At 39.8% G+C, this 18,407-nt stretch overlaps 1 long non-coding RNA gene across 1 annotated transcript; it reads right to left on the bottom strand.

Moving 5' to 3' along the window:
* Positions 1-1,410: 1,410 nt before the first annotated feature.
* Positions 1,411-2,712, bottom strand: LOC116040065. The gene is made up of 3 exons (XR_004102571.1): positions 2,702-2,712; positions 2,345-2,437; positions 1,411-1,596 (listed from the first exon to the last, which is right to left on the bottom strand). It is a non-coding gene; the product is annotated as an uncharacterized LOC116040065 (long non-coding RNA).
* Positions 2,713-18,407: the final 15,695 nt, after the last annotated feature.

Here is an 18,407-nt window from a genome sequence, read left to right as displayed (position 1 = left end):
TTTCTCCTCAATTGAGATTTCCTTAAATGCTTCTGTGTAAGCCATCAAAAGTCTTAATCAAAGTCTCCCGAATCTTCTTCACTTATATGAATATCATTTGTGCTGCTCCTGAGTTTTTCCTTAACAAGGAAGACTGTCTTTGCTCATTTATTCACAAATCTCTTGCTCTGGCTTCTACTTTTTATCTTCTCTCTAGCTAACTATGGGCATTCACTCCATGTTAAACCAACTAGATTTTGCCACAATCTCCCAAAGCCCATCATATCATTGCTGTCAAACTATTCACCTCTCTGCTGCTGTGAGTTGCCATTTCAGTATGAACCAATGCGACCCACTTCCACCCCATTCACCTCAAGTCTTCATCACACCCAGGGTTCCTTCCACTGAGCTCATCCAAAATCCTGCTCCACATCCCACCACCAGTATCTAGACTTCACATTTCTAATTTTGTTGTGCACCATCTAATAGATGTCGTCATTCACTCTAAATGATGTTTCTCCTGATTGAAGGCTCATCAGTCTCCAGACTGATGTACCGGATTGCTCGAGGCAGCTCTGCCTTCATCATTTGAAATGATAAATGTAGCATCATTAGCCCCAGAGACACAACATTCCATCCCTACTGTGTACTTACGTATATGGATAAGATGACTAAAAAGGTTAGTCTAACTTGCATATTAGCATCTGATCATACTGCAGGCAGAATCAAAATAATGTGAATGATTGCTAATACCAGATGTAAATGCAACACCCTGTGGTCATTATCCAGATAAAGTAGTAAGATACAGGAAGTGGGTACAAATGCACTTCCTAACTATATTTAGTGCTTTTAAAGTGTCCCACTATGACAATAATGTATTTGAAGTGAAGTTCAATAACAACCTAAACATCATAGACACATACTTTCAGTGCAATGTTATTATAGTGTTAGCAAGAAATGAATTGTTTGAAGTATACTTCTTCTGTACTTTTATCCCCATTTTGTTATACTTAAGCATAAATGTTGCTATTATACTACAAGTATATTATATTACAATTAATTTCAAGTGCATTACAACAACAAATTACAAATTGCATTTCAGAAAAGGATCTTTATTACTCACACAAAAGTAACACACAAAATATCCAACTCATTTGAATTAAATGTAATCAAAGCCTGTCTGTCATGGAATATTGCGCAAAAATCAGTGCAAATACCATAGGACACATGTATATATACCCCAAGCCATATACAACACAAAAGTCCAACATTACAAACTGGGGCAAACAAATCTGGAGCAGTAGTAAAGCCATTTCGAACCCCGTTTTACGCTTCCAGCTCACTTCTACCCAGTTTGAGCATTACCTGCTGAGTAAAGTTGAAAGTGTTTTTCATGCACATGGGGTAGTCCAGGTGCAGGGCATAGATCAACCCGAAACGGCTGTGTGTGTGAAACGAAAGGACACAAAAGGCCTGAGGCAGGTTGGCCAGTTCATCCATTACCACAGACCCTTCCAAGATGATCCCTACACTGAATGGGTTGAGCTGGGTATTTTCTCAACCCAGGCAGAGAATTCCCACTGGAGTTTAACTGTACGAGTCCTTGTCAGTTACATCCTAATGTGAAAGAAACGTAGTGACAAGGAGAAAACATAAACATGCCAGTTAGACAATGTTTTTTTGTACACCAAAAAGAGCCTGTGACTGTTTATAATGAAAAGCGTTGTACAATATAAACTGCACTGATAGTATACTAAAGGATGATACCAGTTTAGATTAATCAAATGCCATATTTGGATCTGTACAGTATATTGCAACACTTTGTCCCAAATATGGAGTTTACCCACTTTCAGTCACAGTCGTGCTGAAAAGATGTAGAAAACTGCTCCCAGAAACTTTGTTGCTATGCAACAATTTTGTGAATCATATGACTCAGTACATTTCACCTTAATTGCTTTTTGTAAACTTTACTGTCACCGGTTGAAACTAACATTAAGTTAGTTGATTAATTGAGCAACCAGAATCTAACATGTGCACTCAGAACTCCCATTTCAGTTAAAGACCCGAGAACATTTTCACAACTTCCAACTGGTGACAGTAAAGTAAAAAAACAAAGTGGGCAATGTAAAAGGATTCATACAACTTTAGTTATGGTGAGCAATTTTCTAAATCTTTTCAATAGAACTGGGACTGTAAGTGGGTAAGCTATCTTTGTTTGGCAATAAATAGACTTAACGGAGGCCCTTAAGGAGACACTGATTGCTGATCAAATCATTCTGAAAATTAGTAGCACTGTTCATTAATGGCTTAAAATGAGACAAATGAGCATGCACCTGCAACATTTACAAAAAAATGATTAACTTACAGAGCATGTCTTGAAGAAGGCAGAAGAATCATCCGCCAAGATGACAGGCAGTCCCCGAAGACATAGGCACCTGATGTGTGTTGGCTCAGTGGTCTGGAAGATAATGGACACAAGAGTAAAACACATCTTGCTAAGGATAATCACATGTATTTATCAAATAAATTCCAGAAATTCCCCACAATGTTTATGTACAAGAGGACAAAAGGGGAGGAAAATGGAGAGGACAGAAAAGAAGGGAGGGGAGATTTGATGGGAAGAAAAGGATAGAGCAGAGAAGAAACAAAAGACATAAAAAGAAAAGCGATGAACAGAGAGAGGAAAGAGAGGTAGTAGACTAATGTAGCTAGTCAAACCCACCTTTGTCTGATGTAAAGCTCAGCCAAAAGCTCGCTGGGCAGGCCTTTCTTTTTTCCTAAAGGAGGTCCATCAGCCTTGGAGAGAAACGGTCAAGTTCATCAAAGAAATTCTATTGCAGACTTTTCCCCACCACTCTGGCGAACTCGTAACTAACCTGAAACAAAACATAACAAAAACGAACCTTTGAGAGGAGGCATAGCTGTATAAATCAGTGATTGATAGCTCACTGCGTAGAGCTGCGGACTCGGGTGTTAGCTATTATTCTACTTGGGTAGAATAATAGTGAAACAGTTGAAGTGGTTATGAACTGGTTAAAACGACGGTTTAGGCAATTTAGCTGACATTAGCTAAGCCAGCAAACAGGTGGCTAACGTTGATGTCCGCCGAACTTGTTAAAACAACGTTTTTGACTAACGTTACTCACAAAAAGCCCCTCCAGTGAGAAAAGTAATTTAGCTAGCTAGCTAACGGATGGCTAAATTAATGTCTATTGACGTCAAACTGATTAACTTTGAATCCTCACAAACAGCCCCCCCCACCCCAACTGAAATTTTTTTTTAAACTGTAGCTAGCTAACGTTAGCAGGTGAAAAAAGGGTGCCGACCTAGTTAAAAAATAGCTTCCCACTACTCACCAACATCCCCTTGAATCCACACACAAACACGGAAACATGAAGTTGTCTGACTCCTCAGCAGCTAGCGATAGCTAAATAATGGACAACGGGAGGGCGAGATCGTTACTTAACGTTACTTACCGTCTCTGGCAAGTGTTGCCAGCAACTGGTCTGTCCGACGGGCGGCGGCAAAGTGACAGCTTCTCAGCCAAAAGCGGATTGCGGCAAAGTAACGGCTTTCACGTTCCCATCGTGCATTGCATTAAACAGTGGAGCGTTGTCACAGTGGCTCATGAGTAGGCCTACAGTTAGTAGCATAGACTGTGGTTAGTAGCTAGTAGTTGGTGTTTTTAGACATACGGAAACAACAACGGAAATCTGTGATTTCTCAGAAATTAAATTGAAATTTATGGAAACAACGGGCCTAACATAACCATACTTTTAGTAATATCATTTATTTATCCACAAACCTGTGCGTTTGTGTTAAATAAAAAATAACTTACTACTTAGCCTAATATCGCTGTTGTTACGTAAAACTCTAATGGGAAAAATAGCCTACTTTCAGATCTTGCGGCTTCATAGCAACTTATGTAGCCTAGGTAAAGAGATGGTCAGAATTGCCACTCTAAGTATGTCAAATTTAATACACTTCTATACAAAAATAAACTTCTATACAATTTAAAATACATTAACAACAAAGTACACTTTCAAAAAGTACATTTAAAAAATAATTTGATTACTGCTAAATTAGTATACTTACTTTTTGGACTCTGAAGTTGAACTTAATTACATCTATTTTGAAGTATACTTTTAAAAAGTACATATTAAATACTCTTTAAATAAAGCACAACAAGTAGAAGCATACTTGTTTTATACTTCATGTACTTTATTCATATTTCTAATACACTAAAGTATACTACTTTTTTACCTGGGGCAGGAAGAACCAAATGCCTGACCAGCAATATTTACACCTTGGAATGTTGTTTTTCAATTATTCCAATGCATATACAGTATGTACCAGTGACCACAGACCACAAGGTTGTGTTGCTTGTTGAAGTCATCAAACACCAAATACTCCGAATGATCTTCAGTTGTACTTGTGTTCAGTTGAGACTGTCCTTCCCCCGAAAATCGCCCACATAGGTCGTTTGTTCAAGCAGCAATTACGACCTATATTTACGTTTATAATGACGGCCCTCTAGTGGCCGTAGTAGTTAAGACAGTAGCAAATCAGGAAGTATGGTGACGAGGTATAAGAGCGCCAAACTTCCGCGTAAGGCGGCAGGTTGGGGTGGTGCATGGCTCAAGCAAACAGGACTTTTACCCAGGAGACCGGGGTTTGAGTCCTATTTTAAAATAAACAGCAGGTTTTCTTTACTTTACGGAACAAAGGGAGCTACGTCACGTTCTGCATCACATGCATAACCGGAAGTGGAGTAGCGTCTAAATTTGTACCCAAACCACAATCTTTTTCTAAACATAGCTAATTAGTGTTGTTGCCTAAACTTCACTAAGTAGTTTTTGTGCCTAAACCTAACCAAACTGTGACTGTTTCACAATGCTAACAATGTGTTTAAAACCCGGAACGTTACGTTCTCTGGTTTAGATATTAGGACGGAAAACGCTCCTGTGGGTCGTATTAGAGGGGAGGAATAAACAACCTATATCGTCGTATGTTTTGGAGGACTTGTTGGTTCAGTTGTACTTGGTTTGTGTAAGTGTCTTGGTTTAGAAGTTGTGATGGTTATGATGCCGTCTGCCGCAACGTGCAAGGAAACATTTATTTTCTTTGAATTTCCTTTTATTCAAAGAAGAAATTAGCAAATAACAGGAAACACCAATGCTTTGGGTGTGCATGATTATCTGAAGGACAATACAATTTGAGTAAAGCTGTTGTGAGCTGGATCTGTCTTTTGCATCCATGCTGCCCTCTAATTTGCACCAGGTCTTGTATGTATCACAGTAATTTGTTAAATGAGCGATGCGTGCCCCGCTGGTGTCTGTGGTTGGAGTTGTTACTAAATATTGCTAAATTACAACAGAACTCATTTAGCACACGAAGCCAAATTTGCAAAAATAATGAAATGAAATGAGGAAATTGGGTGAATCAGCCCTTTTCCCGCGTGTGATGCTTACTCACACAATCTCATTTGCAAGGCATGCTATACATGCCACTAAGTGGACAATATTCGTAGAGCCTTTGACACATCTCATTATTTTATTAACACAAAGCAGACCGCCCTGACACCTCGTTGTGCTATATTATCTCTCTATCCGTCTACTTCTCCTCCCTTTCCTCTCCGTTTTGCCCTGTGTAAACATAGACATGATCTTTGTTGCTAAGGTGCTGTTCTTTAGTCCCCAAGAACTTTGGAAAGTGTGCTAGATGAAGATTGATCCCCACAACATTCCTAAGAATCAATTCCCACTTCAGAGTGGTGTTATGAGTAATAAACCATGCATGTTCATACAGGCATGTGCACAATTTATAAGGCAAAACTGCAAACACATCTTAAAATTGCAACTGAAAAAGAGAGTTTTTTATTCAAGACTATTCTCGAGTGACAGCATTGTTGTTAAAGTGCTTTAAACTTGTTCAAGTGCTTTGTTTTCCTGACAAACTTGTGATCATGTAACCGATTGTCTTCTCTAGGTAGCACTCAGCTAGATTTGTGAAGTACTTGTACTGCCACGAACACAGCATCACACAGAGGAGGGATTTCAATCAATAATTCGGCTGTGCTCAGCTGTGCACCAGCTTCCACCTACACTTTCCACTTTTGCACCTAAAGTTCAAAGTTCTCTAATTCAGCGAGGTGTGTTTCTGGAAGACTGCAGGTCAGATTTTAATTGTGGGAAATTTGACTGCAAAGAAGACTGAAGAATTGATTCTTAGGAAACCCATTGTTATAAGACACAACAGTCATACTGGGACTTTACTCACATCCTCTTATATATTGTGTGCTTAGGCTACATACTGCACACTAGTCGCACACTGAATTATTGAGATGATCTTAAGCTAAGCCATGTGGTTTAAATTGTCTAAACTTAAAGGACAAGACTGGTGATATTCCTGATTGTTCTAATATTCAACACACAGGTTGCGTCCGAAATTCCATACTAACATGCTAGTAGGCTAAAACAGTATGTGAGATTTTTTAGGATGTCCGAAACCTTAGTATGAAACCAATAGTAAGTGAATTGCATACTATTTCCGGTGAAATATTACAGCATGCAACCACTGGACACTACGCCGGCATAAGTGTCCCACAATGCAATGCGGTAGTAACGACAACGTTCATAACAGACAAACGGACAGCGACCAAGGGAGCTTTTTAACGTCGAAAACGCTTCAATTTACATTTCTATACATTTAAAATCTGTGATTTTGTCCCCTTCGACTGTTGGACTAGTTGCTTACCCTTTACCTAATTTAAGCATTATCTGGCGTTGTCGCTAGAGCTGAGGTCGGCAGTGATTACCATGGTTACGCGTCTCCAACCGGGGCAAGGAGGCTCTCAGGAAGTGATGTAGAAAAATACAGCTTAGTGCGTCCGGAAAGATACACACTACTGTTTAATTACATAAAAGAATGTTAAACGATAGTATACATGTTGTGTATGTAGCGCATAGTATGCGATTTTGGATGCAAACACAGTTTATCACAGCCTGATATATCTTATCTAGCTCCACTGTTGGTAGAGTACTATACTGTATCACATCTGGTAAACAAAAACATTGTGGATGGTTTTCCTTTAGAGTAATATATTAGAGGAGTGTGTGTGTGTGTGTGTGTCTGTGTGTGTGTGTGTGTGTGTGTGTGTGTGTGTGTGTGTGTGTGTGTGTGTGTGTGTGTGTGTGTGTGTGTGTGTGAGGGGAGTGTTGATTTGAGTCGCTTGACATGAAAGCAAAGAGGTGGCAACAGGCCATCACTGCTGAGGGGAAATAGTTCTGGCAGACTAATGGCTCCTAACTACAACATGTGAATAAGGCAAAGCCGACCACACTGGATGTGCTGTGCTGAAACATATTGTTACCAGTGTGACTAACCAATGCTTAAGGATAGAGAAAAACAAATGACCTATGAGGTGTTAAAATTAAAAACTGCCAGCGTTACTTGAGTCCAATTAACACTTGCTGGAATTACAGTTGTTGTTATGTTGTTGTCTTACGGCCACAACTTGTGATTTGTGTGACGATTTACTTCCAATAGATTGCTTCTAGTGGTGTGGAGCAAGGGAATGATGGCAGAGTGTAACCCTTGGAAAATGAAAGAAGAGAGGGCTGATGTGAGCTTCTATCAAACCTAATTATAGAGCTGCAGCAGGGGTGGGCTGATGTGTTATTTGCTACATTTATGAAACAGCCTCATCAGATGTCATTAACTTTGCTGTGACTACGCAATAACAGGAACATTTGCTGGGGAGACCGTCCGTACGCAAATACAATATGAACCCAAACGCATGCAGCTGCAATCTTAATGCCTCCAAATTGACAAACACTTGGTTATTGACTGTTCAGCTTTCGTGTTGATGTGTGCTCCAAAAACATCAGATCGTATTTGGTGTCATAACCAGTATAGCTGTTGTTCTGATTGGTGAAATTGCAAGAAATTTCCTTAATCCCTGAATTTGTCATCTTTCACAGAACTTGTTTTGCTGAGGAACACAACAAACTGTGATTCCTCTAACCCTTAACGTCAGTTGTGTGTCTGGTCAGGGAGTTAACTCAGCTGAGTGGTGGGCTAAAATACAGCAAATTAGTCCTCTCCTGGCACAGTTCATGTCATGGGTCCATTTGGGCCATTTTCTCCCATTGCTTCAGTTGCTCATATTTCTGTGTGGTTAACTGTAATTGCTTAAATTATTGAGCTAATCCACGCGGTTGTAGGAACTTTACTGCCAGCCATGCATCATCATCAAGTTGAATTTGCTGTAGGTTCACATACTTTTTTACACTTTGTTTTATGTTCTTATCTTAGTCTGTGGCATTGAAAAGAAGAACAATCTTTGCACAAAGGATTAGTATTTCGTATGCATCAGTTCATTTACTGGATAATCGGCGCTGCCGGATGTTCCGCGCTCCTTGCAAAACATTTCGGGAAACAACAATAGCCTTCGAGCTAGCAAGCTACAAGCTAAAGAAGTCAGGTTTTGAAAAAGATTTGGACCGTGCAACAAGGCAGGCCTTCATGGTTCTTTCGGGGAATGGTTGTAAAGATTTACAAAAAATATGTTCACGCCATTTCCTCTCTAACTGGGATGTTTTGGGACCGATTTGTGAGATTGTTGTGGACGAAATACACACATGGATACAGTGGTAAGAGCAAATGAGGTTTAACCATGTATCCAGCTAATTTATATAGCTCAAGCTACTGTATTGTGTAAAAAGTTAACTTAACTTAATATCGTATGTGGCGTTTTCTTTTGTGGGGTGCAAATGTTCCACGAAACATTCCCCAGTCCATTTATCAGAGCCACTGTCGCTGCCTCCAGTGCTTAGCGCCGCCCAAGAATTGCAAACAGCCCAGAGCGTTTTTTTCTCCCATTCAGGAGTGTAATGGAATTAGTGTAGTGGTTTCTTTTGTATGTGATATTTTCCTTAATTAAATCCTGCCAAACACAACAACCTGCCTGTTCCTTGGAGGATATAATGCTGGAGAATATAATGTTAAGCTAGCTGTATAGCTGAAGAAGTATCGGGGGGGAGGGGGAGGCAGACACTACTCCGCAGCACTGTGGAGATAGGTCTGCAATGCAAGACTAGCATCTTCCCCAAACAACGCCAACATAAGTCCTTTTTTCGAAGCAGCAATTACGGCCAATATTTGTGTTTAAATTGGCGGCACCCTCTAGTGGCTGTATTTTTTGTGACAGGAGCAAAGCAGAAAAGCGATGGAGTGCAAAGACAAAGGAAGTAGCACTGCTTCGCCTTTCTGAGAATATAGTTCCCAGTTAATATACGGTTAGAAGATGGCTGTGTCTCATGTGACCTTGTTATTTGTACACGCTGTGACTATACAAATCACAACATGTAAACAGGAACATGTTGCCGTTATTTTTTCACTTATTCAGAGCAGTAGGCTAGTTGGAACCGGTTACCTCCAGGATCTGTGCTAACCAGGCTAGCGGTGGGTGCGTCAGACAGAGTTACAACATGCACGGAGATGAGAAGGGTATGTATGGACTTATCTAACTCTGGGGGTTAAGCTGAATAAGCTAAAGTCCCAATAAGTCGGTATGTTCCTTTAAATGTACGCCATAGGTACGTACGTAGGTACCTGTAGATATGAACCCTACCCTGTAGCCTGACATGCACATCTCATAAAATGTAACTTCACGTTGTGCAGACGCAGACCGCAACAACTGTGATTGGTCCGCTTGGCCGTGGCATGGTAGCAATGCATTTCCCCCTACTCATTTCCAGGTTCTACTTCTCCGTGAACAACATAAAATCATGGAGAGGGTTAACTTCCCCTGCTACAGCTTTCCCCCCGTGGTCAGAAAGCACAGGGAAGACACTTTGTTTCTCAGTCTAAGCCTGCAGAGTCGGTACTCGCTGCGCAGCTAATCCCCGTCACTCTCTCACTCGCTCTACCACACACTGCCCACGCACACACACATGCCGGCCCTGCTATTCTCTTATAGAGACACACCAGCGCACAAGTATAAACTTCAGGCCACTTCAAAGGCTATGGCGAAAGCTCTGAATAGAGCCTCCGCAGAAGCATATACTTTAAATCCTGCTTTAGGAGGTAGGTTGGGCTGTTTGCTTGCGTTGCCAGGCATTCTCTCAATCAAATATGATCAAACCTCATCAAAAACATTCTAAGGAAGAAGATCAACACAGTTTTTCAGTATTCATATTATTATGTATTATCTTCCAAACTGCTCCTCTGTGCACTATCTGCTCAGCAGCAAACAGCAGACCCAGTTAGAGACTGGTTGGTGAAAACAGTGGAGCATTTTAGCAGCTTAAAAGCGAGCCATTTCCCCCAGGAGATAGTGAACATGCATGCCTATTTGTCACTGCATTTGGATTAAGTGATGGTTCAACTTATTTAACTTGCCAACTCGGCTTGTCCTGTGACCATGGCAACCACCGAAACCACACTGAGGAAACGAATGAATTATTTTACCGGCATCTGAGTTCCCTGAATGATACACGTCTTGACCAGCAGAAAACAAACGTATCAAAGAAGAGGAACAGTTTTGGAACAACATCAGCTACAAAGTTTGATTATCGTGTCTAGTGTTAGTGTGTTAGTCATGCTGCCCTCTCCCGCACTGGCTCAAGCTTATACAGCATGTGACCACACAGTCTTATTCAGATCAAGATTTTGTTGTTGCATCACAGTCCATCACAGACTAACAATACCATTGTTTGTCTGGAAGGTACATCTCAGAGTGAGACGTGAGAGAAAAACTGGGTTTCTATACAGAGCTGTAACATAATGTCAGTGTTTTTATCTCCAGGCAGGAGCTGCATGTATTAAGTCTAGCACCACTGTCTTGAAATGTTGTAAACATATTTTTTTCTCCCAGATATTCAGGTCTGTGGGCAAAAAAACCCCAACTATATACAGTGTATGCATACTAAGCACTGTCCTTTTAATCTTGATAATATCTTGTAGTCGGCATTATTTTTTCAAATTTTGTTGTATGGGTGTGTTCGAGACTTGAAAGCAAATAATCTTTAAAATAGTTTTTTGTGTGTGATTCAACCAGATTTCCAAACTTTAATCCGAGCAAGGGTCAAGGTTACTTTTAGCAATTTCCTGATGCAACAACTTTTTATCAGCTGCAGTCCTACCTTTTAACTAATTATTTTCTTTATAGAACGTTTTACTTAAGCAGGATCTCCGCAACAAAGTGTGACATTTGGTAGGACATTACTTGGTCCAAACCGAAGAGAAATGTGTAGGATTAGTATTAGTATGTGTAGGATTAGTATTGTTTCTATTGATATTAAAATGTTTAACACCTGTAAGAACATTTTACATCTATAAAACACACAAAAGTTATAACAAATTGCACCAACTATTATTTCCAAGTCAGGCATATGTGTGTCTGTATTTCTGGATATAGCATGGTGCCATGAATGTACTGTATATCACTCTGGAGATTGATGCGTCCATTTGTGTAGGAAGAAGTAACCCTTTTGGAATACATAACTGAAAAAATCCTATCTGCTGCACACAGTGGTCGAGATACAATCCCATAGCTTAATTTCTCCTGTGAATTTCTGCTCACATTTTGACAGACGATGCAGCTTCTCATCTGCACTCAATGGTGCAAAAATGAGATAGACGGCTAAGTAATTCTACTGCAGCGCCAGAGTCATTGAGCCATTTGTTCACAGTAATGGGTTCCACCTCTCAATGAAGTAGCGCTGTCTGTTAGCAGGGATGAACCTGTTAATGAGTCAAAATTAATTACTTTCATATTGAATTATGGATATTTCCCTTGCCAACATTGAGTAATAGGAGACTTTAGGCTCAGAATATTTAAAATGTCACCATTTACATATTATCCACAGGATATGCTACAGTATACACACTATGAATAAACTACAGAAAAACTACAGACTGTAGGACAATATGACATGCACTATAAATTCAATTAGTCTAAGTGGTGTGAAAGTGACCAATGATGCCAAATCCCAACAAGGGCAGTCAATTATACTTGTACAGTATATTGTAAGCAATTGTTATGCAGAGCACTCGTCAGTCCATGTTGGTACAAAGTGACCTCATATGAGAGGAAGCGTCCCAGCTATAAATCTGAGGCCAATGTGACCCATCCCAGCACATAAACATTAGTACACAAGTGTGTATGCAGCTGTTATGACCTGAGGGCTATTGCACAAAACCAGGATAAGGGATTAAGCAGGGATATTCCAGTTATCCTGGATGAATTTAGCCTTGACTTGGTTGCACAAAAGCAGATGCACCTAAATTACCATGGAGATTTATTTTGTGCTCCTGACCAGGCTAACAACCAGGATTTATTAATCCCTGAGCCTTTTTCTTTTCACTCAGCACTGGTTTTACCTTATTGTTGTCAGCCTGCATTAAAATACAACAGGTGCATATTGCTGTTCAGTCAAGCACTGTTATTATTTCAATTTGTGACCATTATTTTTATAATTATTCATGTGACAGTTGTTGGTGCTGTTTTCTGTGTTTATGAAAACTGCTGTTCATATTGTTGTTAGAAGTTTTATAAATATAGTATGGCAGTTGTTGAGATAATTAGAAAAGGCTGATATAGTTGTTTAAAATAAAGTCAGTGATAAAGGATAATGTATCATGTATGTTCCTCTTCCATGTGCATTTTATTTGGCCTTCTTACAATTTGTGTTCTCTCCAGTAAACTGGGATATAATTTGGGAGGATTGTATAAAAACCTATCCTAATTGTACAATTCTCCTTAATTATAGACTTAGTTCACTGGACCAGTATTTATATAGTTGAGGATACTGTACATTCACTAAACAACAGGGTGATGACACCTCAGTGGTTTTTGATCTTATATTTTACTGGGGGAAAATAACTGATGAATACACTCAGTCGTTACAGTCATGTTTACAGTGTGCATTGAATTTATAACTTAATTATCTTTATAGTTTCTAGATTTCAGTCTTAATTTCTTCAGTGTCTTTTCTGTGTCCATATATAGGCCTACGAGAAAGCAAAGCATATATATAAAAAGGCCTCTGTAAAAAAAAAAAAAAAAAAAAAACAGTGAGAGAAAGCGTGGCAGAAGTGGACCAACCGAATGATATATCTAAAAATATACATTTACGAACTACTGCTCTTAAATGAAACCATTCAAGGAGTTAGGCTAATTATTTCCACAAACAAACTGTTGTACACTTTGCCTGAAAAGCATTCGTCAGCTGTATGTATGTATTGCGTCCCTTCCTTGCGTCTTAGTCCCTCCCACCGAGGACGTACTGGACGGATGCGAGGCAATCGTGGGAGGGAAGCGTCACATGAATTCGTCAGCTGTATGGCCGGAGTTAGCACCTCTTTCAGCTGCACAACTTCCAGGAAGGCTGCTCTCGTGTTTCCTTGGCTATAGCTCCTCGATGATCCCTCCTCGATGCTCGGGGCAGAAATAAGAGCTTTGAGACAGCCTTCACGAAGGAGATCCAGAACGTCTTCAGGTTCAAGCAAGCAGCGCGGAGATATCAAATAAGAGAAGGTTCGGTTCCGACCTGCGGCCCTTTGCTGCATGTCACCCCCCTCTCTCTCCCACTTTCCTGACTTAATCTGTCCTATAAATAAAGGCAATAAAAGCCAAAAAAATTTACCTTGAGAAATGAATAGTCAGCAACAAAAAACTATATCAAAAAACGATCCCCAATACCAGCAGTGTCCCACCATCCTTCTCACACCTCAGCAACCGGATCCTGGAAGCAAATGAACAGGGAGACAGAGAGAGAGCAGAGCAGAAACAGGAACTGATGGAAACTCCAAGGTTGGCGTGTATGTGCTGGAAAGGTTGAGATAGCCTGTGGATATTTTATGTTCCAGTGTGCAATTACAGTATATATATGATTTTAAGGTCAAACTGACCGGGGTCTACTTGTTGACATTATGTGTGCAGACGTCTGCCTGAGTTTGTGTTTATCTGCGTGGCTCACCTTAACAAAGCCTGATTTCCTGTTGGTGAGTCAAAGCTGTAATATAGCAAGGAGAAAAACCGAGCTCATTCAGCCACGCAGCAGCATATCGTTAGGAAATTTTAGAGCCAGCATGATAGAGAGAAAAAAAAGCAACATCCTCTAAAATCCAGTCATGGCCTTTTATTGAAAACTACATTAGTCAATGTAACAGACTTTATGTTCTGCCCATACTGTTTGTGTAAGTGCAGCCAAGCAGCGAGCTAAACACGCTATCAACAAAGGTTGAAAGTATGATGGAGTATTAGATCCATCATATCATACCATCGATAGGAATGGGATGGATTATTGTAACTTTTTCCTCGTTAAATAATTAAAACAATTTTATCAGGAAAAGTTGTAATATTTACTACTTACTAGGTACTGGTCAAGGTAATAGTCTTGTGTAGTATCTCTTCCAGTAGCCGCAGCATTGAAGCCTCCTCTGAGAATTAAAGTGGATAAGCAAAAACTTCAGAAAGTTAGTATCTCAGCATCAGCACTGAGCTGGATGAGGTCATGTTTGTTTGCTTGAAGCTTGTTCATTAACAAGATCCCCAAAGGTTTTTCAAATGAGTGCTCACTTACATTGGACACAGTGATTAATATCTGTAATATTATAATATATAACATTATTTTGATACTTTTCCCTGGACAAATTCACAGTTGGCAGAAATGGTCAACACTAGAGCCACCACAGCCCATGCCATTTAAGTAGATATTGTGCAGATTTAAATCCAGCTCTGTGTCATGGCAGTGAGGGCAATGTGTTTAGATAAACAGTGTTTATCTGAAAAGGGTCACGGAGGTCCACCAGCTGACACAAAACAATGATCTTAGCAGATCTTCGCTCCTCCGTTAAGCCAAACCGCATTTATCTAAAAACACTGCCCACACAAAGATGACTCAGAGCTGGATTAAAATCGGAAAAGTATTCCTTTAACCTTGTGGTTCAAAATTTTTAATTATTCCGTCATGCTATGTTTCCCTCCTGCTCTGACTTTGCCTAAATACTTATTGTGCACATGCCTATATTGTTGCCAATTATTGTAGGTACTTTCCTCCGCCTCTCTCCTGCAGCTGAATCACCGCATTTGTACGATGGCCATACAGTGCATTGAGACAATGCATGGGACACATGAACTCATTTGCACGCCAAAATTCACTCATATGCACTTCTAATCAGCTGTAATCACACTACGATATGTAGGCTCACAGTACGTAAATGAAAGCAAAAAATAATCACACTTTTGTCTAACTATAAATAGTCAATTACTAACGTTTCTAAATTGTATTATTTTTATAAATTGGTGTGGATGTCTTCGCTGCAAGTTGTGTGATGACTGGTGACGCTTGGTAACGATGGTAACGGCCCATCAGTGCAAACTTATTATATATTTATAACTTATTTATTTACTTATTATGATATTTTCTCGATTTATCTATTGATGTATAAGGTACCAGCAAGTTTTGGGAACATGTCTATGAATGAATTTTATTTTCTGGTTTGCATTTATTATACAGAAATCTACATACATCTATTATAGATTTCTCTGGGATAATATTATTGTTACTATAGAGAGTGTTGTAATTAATCTTAATCTCTATCTTTAGTTATGGAAATTTGAATTAATGTTTTGTAATTTTGCCTTATTTTATGTGGAAGTTGGTGGTTGGTGCAGACAAACAGTGCCTTCCTTTAAAAGATGGCTTCTCAGTATGTAACACCATTTGATGATGGTCTAGCACTGAAACGTTACATTTATTTTTGCAAGTCAGCCAGTGTGCGAGATTTTCCTTGCAACATCAGTGCGAACAAAAGGACAAAGACACTCTTGGGCGTCGGATTGCAAGGGAAAAAAAGAACCTGGCGGTTCTACAGCAGTCTTATTATGTCTCTCTCCATGGTGCTGAAACAGTCAAACCCATTCCCAGGTGGCAGGTCGAGTTTTCAAGGAAATAGAACTCCTTAAGAGCTTGGCAGTTCTAGTCTTATTGTGCCTCTCTCCATGGAGTCAAACCCAGAGTGAACACAGAGGAAAAGGTGGAGAAGGCGAGCTCATTGCTATAGCAAGACCATCTCTGCGGCCATCTTATGACTATGATCATCATCAAGACAGGGGAATCAATTCAGCAGTCTCCTGCTGACTCTGCTAGCCTGGCCGGTTGAAGATTTCAAATGTAAACATCAGAGTACATAAAGAGGAAAAGGTAAAGATGGCTATCAGCTATGACCTACGGCACAGAGGAAAAGGTGAAGATGGCTATCAGCTATGACTTACAGCTACAGTACAGACTACATGGACAAGCAAGACGATCTGGGGTGGCAGTAGCTCAGTCTGTAGGGATTTGGGTTGATTTGGGATCGCTGGTTCAAGTCCCCGTACGGACCAAAGTACTGAGTGTGGACTGGTAGCTGCCAGTTCACCTCCTGCCAAGCGGGAAACCGATGGAGTGCCTACTTGGGTAGGTAATACCCCAAGTGAAGGAGTTCAAGTACCGCGAGTGAAGATGGATGGATGGATGGATTATTTATTGTCCTTTTCCAAGGAAATTCGCTGCCACAGTCCGTACAGAGTCTCACATAAATACATAAGTACTTGAATACAACATAACTACATGAAATACAAGAAAAACAGCTACGTCCACATTTATGCACACATACCTATACACATAGCACCTACACACAGAGGGGACAAAACCTTTGCCATGACATGAATACATGTGTGCGCCAAAGGTTCATGAATAAAGCCCAGAATTTCTCTTCATTGTTATGCCACTGAAGCCCAATTTCTGGACTCAGTTTGTACATTTTCAGACTGTCTCCCACTCTATAACACCAATCCCAAAATAGTGTCATTTTGTCCTTTGCAGAAATCATAAACTGAACTTATCTTTCCTCAAACTGTAGGCCAGAAGCCATTAACTTTGGAGTGTTTTTCGATTTGATCTTTAAGGAGCAGTAAAAGAATGTAGTGCAGCCCTATTCCTTTAATCTTTTCTTTTTTTACTTTCCACAGACATGGAAAAGGTCAATCATGCTGTTATACTGTTACATTGTAGTTTTGGACCCAAGCTATTATGTAGTTCCATGTAAACCAAAGGCCAAACTGAGATGTCTGTGCAGGTATCCTTTGACTGTTCTTCAGTCGTCACACAAAATTTACATTTTTATAAACTAGTTTAATGTAATACCATGTGGTGGCTATATTGTCCCCAAACATAATACATTTATATTGTATCATGTTGCTTTTTTATTGTGTGATTTAAACATTTAATGTGTCTATTTCTTTATGAAAGAAATATGCAGCTCTCCTTTCTCCAGAGAAATGTTAACTTCAACTCATTTGCTGTGCATACCAACCAAAGAGTCTCCGCACACTTTATAGACAAAAGCGGATTTAAGTTTCAAGCTCCTGGCCTACTGCACATTTTAAATGCAAAACTAAAAACATACATTCCTTAAATTCTATAGCGTTCAAGCCCTTTTATGATATATATCGTTGATGTGATTGGTTGATTTGGCCCATCTATCACCAACATAGGTGGTGATAGACAGATGGTTTATCCAATCAGCTAACCAGTATTTTCGCCCCTTCCCAAAAGTTCTCCAACGGAAAGTTCCCAGATGGATATGCCGAGCAAATGCGAAGCAATCCATCTGGCGGAGTCAGGTTAGGTCAAGTCTATTTTGACTAAAGATCCCAAAACTCCTCCAGTAGCCCCTTAAATAAAAAACGGACAGTCCCTAAATGAAAGAAAATTGTTGTTTCAAAATAGCAAAGGTATCTACGTAGACATTATAGACTAGAAGCTTTTAGGGGACATTTGTGTGTTAGATTTGACGATATTATTTTTTATCCACCTACTTGCTCTACACGTTTACCATGGTAACAGCTTTCAAAAGGCATTTCTTCAGGAGGAGAAACAGCCTTGACTGTGGGTTCCTTTGTGTGCCCATAGAGTATCTCATGCTTTATGCATTAGGCTGATTAGATTCTTCAGATGTGACGAAGCAGGAGCAGTTCATTAGTGTGCAGTTCTTATGAACACACATAAGTGGCACTGAAGTTTTTATGTAATAAAAAATCTTTAATCTTGCTCAGACCTTAAAATTTGAAAATGTAACCATGGGAGATGAGACAACCCTACTCAGTATCTCTCAAAACAGGTACTTCAATCTTTTAAGGTTTTAAAATTAAGGCACTTTTACATGAATGACTGGCCCGACACTGTTACAAGAGAGTTGTATGAATGGCTAATGGCTGTTTACTTCTTAATAGTTTGTAGTTCTGGTTATTCCATCCACTTTTAATCCAATGAATACAAGGTCTAATACCTTCTGATGTGCTTTTAAATGTGTTTTCGAGGGTGGCAGAGACTGCAAATGTTCAGCTGTCCTCTAATCCACACAACCCACATTTT

The sequence above is a fragment of the Sander lucioperca genome, chromosome 23 (genome assembly GCF_008315115.2).
Source record: "Sander lucioperca isolate FBNREF2018 chromosome 23, SLUC_FBN_1.2, whole genome shotgun sequence".
Classification (NCBI taxonomy): domain Eukaryota; kingdom Metazoa; phylum Chordata; class Actinopteri; order Perciformes; family Percidae; genus Sander; species Sander lucioperca.
The sequence above is the reverse complement of the archived record's forward strand: the minus strand, read 5'-3'. Positions and strand labels throughout refer to the sequence as shown.